Genomic DNA, 6,106 nt, shown 5'->3' on the forward strand with positions numbered 1-6,106 from the left:
ACAAAGAGTGAAAAATTTAAGGGGTCTGAATACTTTCCGTACCCACTGTATATGAGGACATGACTGCAGCCGGCAATGAGGCCCAAACCAGCACAGCCAGTGCAAGAAGGCTTCGGCTTTTTAATTGTACTTTATTATATTATTTATTATACATTATTTTATTTATCCATTACACTGAAGATACCTTTTTGAAGGATATTGTTTTTTTGTTTGTTTGTTTTTTTGTTATGTAATTTTGAGGTGTTCAGTTTTATTTTGGTTTTAGAAAATAAACGTGATTGCTCTCCTCACAAATCTTCCTGTCTCCCGTGGTGTTTGTAGTCCGTTTGTTCATTGGTTCCCCTTGATTAGTCTCCCCAGGTGTGTCTTGTTATCTTGTTAAGCTTGTTAGCCACCTGTGTATATATAGCCCTAGTTTTTCTTTAGTTACTTGTGAGTTGTCGAATGTAATGTTTGTCTGTTTGCAAGTCATTCTGTTCTTTGTTCCCTTTGGTTTTTGGCTTATTGTTTGTTCTAGTTTTTCCATTAAATACCTGCACATAGATCCTTGCCTCTCCCATTTTCCCCAGCTTCTCCACAACATTATAGTTTTTCACTGGCATGTATCTTTGACTAGTGCATTTTTTGAGCCTATTTAGTATAAGTAAAATACTTAAGTACTGTTAAAATCAGATACTCTAAGACTTTTACTCAAGTTGTTTTGGAATTGGTTACTTGTAACGTGTAGTGGAGTAATTTTCACTGTAAGGTATCTGTACCTTTACTCAAGTATGGTTTTTAGGTACTCTTTACACCTCTGGACATATGTACATGTGCCATTTGTACTATTTATGTATACAATGCTTAATTATTACTTTCTCTTTTTTACCATAGTAATATCAGCCTATCAACAGCTTGTCCTGCAGTTTAAGGTTTTGAAGTTTCCTTTTAATGTTCAGGCTAAGTTGGAAAGGAATGCAGACTTTCAGCATCACATAGGAGCAAAATTATTAGAACATTGTATGAAAACGTGGCTGATTACAAGATGTAAGTATTCCTCATTAACTGTGCCTAGGACTTACATTCAGCTTTAAACATTTAAAGCTGTACTCATGTGTTTACATTTTTTTCTGTAGCTCTCCGGCTAATGAAGACTATGTTCAAATTGCTAAGGGCCTGACTCTGAGGTATCCCTTTATAAAAGACATGGATATGTAAGTAGAAGGGTTAGTTATGTTCTACTTTTGGTTCTGTTCATGCAGTATATTTTGTGTATTTTTCCAAAATATCATTCTAAATGGCACACATGGCACATGTCTCTGAAACGCAAGTTTAAATTTGAGCAGACGATGAAGAACGAAAAAGACTACAAGATTAAAAGGCCTTTGGTGTGAGAATATATATATATATATATATATATATATCATTTTTTACAGTGCTACATGTATTGTTCTCAAATTTAGCATTTTTAGAAGTGACAAGATGCAAACCTTTTCATAATTTTCCTGCTTAGAAATTAGAAATATCTTGCTGCCTGATTGCTTTTGTGTTATGCACAAGGATATTGATGTTGTTGGAGAGGATGTTACATCAATAATGGGACATGTGAAAGTCCTGCAGGACCAGTCCAGAATGACACAGTAAGATACTCGCATTGTTGAAGAGTGAACGAGGAAGACCATTGCCTGTAGGAGAAAGAAGATTACTAGTAGGATGACTGTTGAAGATGCTGTCTACAAGTATCCATTCTTGAAGAGTCCACCAGGGGTTAGTGTAGAATTATAATTCAAAATTTACACACTGGACACTGACACTGTAAAGAATCTTCTGATTTACTTATGCTTGTGTTTTTCTTAACTAATTGCAGCTTTATCAAGAAATTGGTTTCAAGTATAAATCTGTTAATCTGTGCCGCCACTTTCAAGCAATTTTGGAAACATTGCGTCCAGTTTGCTACGGCTCGCTCAAGGGAAATCTCTTTTATCAAAACTGCACAAAGAAGCTAGAGAAGAATCTCTCAGTGAAGACCATCTTGGTAATTGACTCTTCAGCTTTGTTCTCATTATTAAGCCTATCCAGTTCTATCCTTGGATGGATTTATACATATTAATTTGTATGTCATATCTTGTGTTTCAAGAATTGTTTTAGAAGCAGCACTTCTCATGTTGCCAGCCTTGTTCAGAGAGAAGCTTGAGCATTCATTGCACTTGGGAAGGTGAGGATATAGTTCTCTGTCTGACTTATACTGTATGTCTGTGATGTTTTTTTTTTTTATATAATTCTTAAATTGTACTGTGCCCACATACAAATGGTATAATGTAATAATTATCTTAAACTATATAAGTAGAGTATTTTTCTCCATCGGTTAAATCATCTGCTGAGAAAATTTGACTGAGATAAAATCTGATTTGTGCTTTCTCATTTAGAGCAAACCATCTTCACCAAGTTCAAGTACAGGAAGCCAGTGCCTGAAAAACTTAGTGTGGATGGTGACAAGCCTCTACCCTAGTTACCAGAGTAATCAACCTTTTACAGTAACATCTGCAAAAATGTCCTGCCTTTTCTGTTTCCCTAAATGCTCTCGGAGAACATTCATGATTGCCAAATTAATGCAGCACATTGGTCTTATTCATGCATATGCGGCAAATTTTTCAAAAACATGTGGTCTTAATGACTGTAAGAGTTTTCAAATTATGAATCCTTTAGATGTCATGTTTACCAAAAGCATAAGCATGCGGTGTTACAATAGACTGTGATGATCCTCTGCCTCTGCTTGAGGAAGTTAAAGAAGAATGTCATAATGAAATTGTTGCTTTATGTTGTGATTTATTTCTGTGTGAAATGTGAGAATAAATGGACTGTCCTCTCTCTGTTGATTATCATGCATTAGATACCTACAAAGTTATTTATAAGCACTGGGAATTCTTGCTGAAGACAAACTGCTTTATATTGTAAACCTCAAAATGCTATGTACTTTGATGTAAACTGTATTAAACAGGCTACATCATGTTAAACAGTACATTTTTATTTGTATTTGTCCAATTGAATTTGTAATTACTGTACAGTATAGACAATTTATTGTACTCCTATTAAAGGTTTTACTGTTTCAAATGACTGCTTTATGCTTATGAGTATATTTATTATTGAGTAATGTCTGATGCGTTTTTCTGTGCACTAAACATTTGTTTTTTGACACCCACTGTACTGCGATGTGATGTAATAAATTAATTATCTTTGTAAAAGTAATTAAAATTGCATAACTGTAAGCCAATTTCTTAAAAGTATTATCTATTTATTTATTTAGCCTCGCAAAGGATCAAAGGTACAATGCTGTGCCTTCCTTTGCAGTGTGCACGATTGTTCCTTGGGGTACAAAATTGGCCCTTAAATGGTACAAAGTTATAAGGTACAATTGTGTAGCTCTAAGTAGAGGTACATAACGGTACCCTTTAGGGTACCACCCCTTTGATGCCCACTTGTACCCTAAAAGGTACAATTTTGTACCTTTCTTTCTGAGAGTGAAGACTAAGAATCTGATTATGCTACTCTGGCAATGCCGTAAAACACTAAGATGCAAGAGGACAACAGAGAGAAACAAGCAAATCAAATTATTTTTTTGTATCTTTCCGATAGTTGTTTTAATATTAAGAAAAAGAAAATCAATGAATGCTGAGGGAAGCACATTGACACTATGACTTATGGGGAATAACACAATGATTCTTTAATTCTATTATTGTATATAATTTCTTGTACAGGAAGAACACACGGTGGTGTTGCAAATAGAAGATAGAACATCTGTACGAAATCTGTCTATTAGAGTCAGCAGCGAGGCTGAGGCAGAGATAAGCCAATCTAAGCTGAGACGTCGGGAATGACATGAGACGACTGAGTGGAGAGCTGTTGGGATTCTCTCCAGAGGAGCATGAGTGGCATCACAAATCTATTACAAACCCTATTAAAGGTACCAAAGCTCTCAATCACACAGGAAATCTAAAACTGGGAGATAGCGACTGGGTAGAGTCAAACAGTGCTGATTTATGAGTGTGTGTGTGTGTGTGTGTGTGTGTGTGTGTTTGCATGTCTACATTGGCATGAGTATCAAAATATCTAAGCATTATTTGAAAGAGCAGTAGGATAGGATATGGATCAAAACAGACCTACAATTAATTAATACATATTTGATGCTATTGAACAAAAGCTAGATTGTTTCTTTGTTTCTTCAATATGTTCATTATTACAGAACAAAGAGGTACTATTGGCAAGATAACAGAAAGCTTCCGAAATGGTATCAACATCTGGAGCAAATAAAACGCCTGCAGTTTAATCAGAAAAAAAGTGGAATCCAACCAAGTTTTGCACAGCTGTCTCGAAACCTAATGCTAGTCTGTCAGGGCAACAAATGGAATATAATTAAGCCGTTCTTTACATATTGGCATTATTTGCAAGTTTCCTGATGATTTGTTGTAATTTGTAAGGAATCGACATTATGACTAGTTGGACAAGAGAGGGCATACTGTTTAGATTGTTGTAGGACAGTTCTAATTGAGGTGGACTGTGGGAGCTGAATTCTCAATTAAACAGCAATGAAACAGCATACTCATGAAACAGCATACTCTTTAGCTTTGTCTTATCCGTTGTATTTTTTACAGGAACATCAATATGTCACAAAGGAAATAATTGTGGCTGCAGTAACACCCAGTCTCAATGCTTTCTCTGCTGCAGAATTGGCAGTGGCTGTAATTATGCTGTCAGTCCAGCCCCAAATATAGTACATTTTATTGCATAATTATGACATCAACCCACAAATTTGCTAGGCTTATTCATGTTTAGACTCTATAGAAAACACCTTAAATAGAAGGGGAGAGAAAGTTAATTATATCTTACCCATCAAAAACATCAATTTCTGACTGATTAAATTACATGTTTCAATGAACCTTAATTGCTTTTTTGTCAAACCCCTTATGTGATTTGGCAGACCAGCTTTCAGAGAGGTTGGCCGAATATTAGCACCATTATTTCAATATTACATTAAAAGTTTGAGTTATATGCCCAATACACTCCCTCGACTAGTATTCCATTCTCCTTTGAAATCGAAACATTGTCAGGACTGTCAAAGTGGTCTCAGATAAGTGATGCACTGAATGGGAAATGTGACAGAAAGCAAAGATAAAAGAACCAAAAATAAGGACAAGAGGGAACCTTTTACAGTGGTTCAAAAGCAATGGCACAGGTTAATTTTTAACAGAGATTTATTGCCTTGGACAGCACATATTAGCAATTTATCTGTGCTTTCTAATATACGTGATTCCTAATAATCCCTTTTAGTACCATGCTGCAAGTGCTTATGAAGTAGGTATTCACAGTCAAGCAACATTTCATTTTTCAGTCAATGAGAGTTTGTTATTAAAAAGTGCACAATAGGCGCAAATTTTTTTAATAAAGTGATTTATCACATTTAGCCACCACGCCATTTGTATGTATGCTGTCATATTTCATTATGGAGGGGGCAAATTGCCACTTTAATAATGGCGGTGACAGAGGAGTAAAAGTTAGCCAGATGAAGACTGATGACAGGCTTAAGCATTGGACATGGCAGTCAGAACATGGTGGAGATTGAATCCGTAACCCTCTGCACCCATAATAAATGATCTCTCTGAAATGGAATGATTGATTTGCAGTGGTGATGCTTGCACCTGGAATGGGGTCTACCCACTCTCAGGGACATCTATGAAACTTTCTCCTTCAGGAGTGAAATCCCTCTCCTTTTTTCAGCTGAATGAAAGGAAGGATGTGAAAAAAATGTGACCAAGTGATTCAGTTTTTTTTTTTTTTCAACAGCATGGTAAAATTTGACAGGAAGGCTCTTGAGATTATGTTTAAGTCAGTTCCACTGTTTGGCGGCTACCACTGTCTCTCCCGATCACCTCAAGCTTTCAAGCTGCCCTCGCAGGCATTCACCGAAGCATTCTGAGGTGTGAGAGCAGGAGAGCTATAGGCAGATATGATATGACATCAAAGACAGGATGGTCAACAGACTCGATGGAATTTGTCAGCTGCCTTCTCAGTGTTTGAATTGGTGAGTGCAGGGGCGGATTGGCCATCTGGCAATTCTGGCAAATGCCAGAGG

General features: G+C 36.3%; 1 long non-coding RNA gene across 1 annotated transcript; it reads left to right on the forward strand.

The window, feature by feature from the left end:
• Window positions 1-925: 925 nt before the first annotated feature.
• Window positions 926-2,165, forward strand: LOC107751510 (uncharacterized). Its single transcript, XR_001641259.1, has 5 exons — window positions 926-1,026; window positions 1,116-1,193; window positions 1,540-1,746; window positions 1,847-2,014; window positions 2,117-2,165. It is a non-coding gene; the product is annotated as an uncharacterized LOC107751510 (long non-coding RNA).
• Window positions 2,166-6,106: the final 3,941 nt, after the last annotated feature.

Source organism: Sinocyclocheilus rhinocerous, unplaced genomic scaffold, assembly GCF_001515625.1.
Source record: "Sinocyclocheilus rhinocerous isolate Xijiao unplaced genomic scaffold, SAMN03320098_v1.1 scaffold1443, whole genome shotgun sequence".
Lineage (NCBI taxonomy): Eukaryota > Metazoa > Chordata > Actinopteri > Cypriniformes > Cyprinidae > Sinocyclocheilus > Sinocyclocheilus rhinocerous.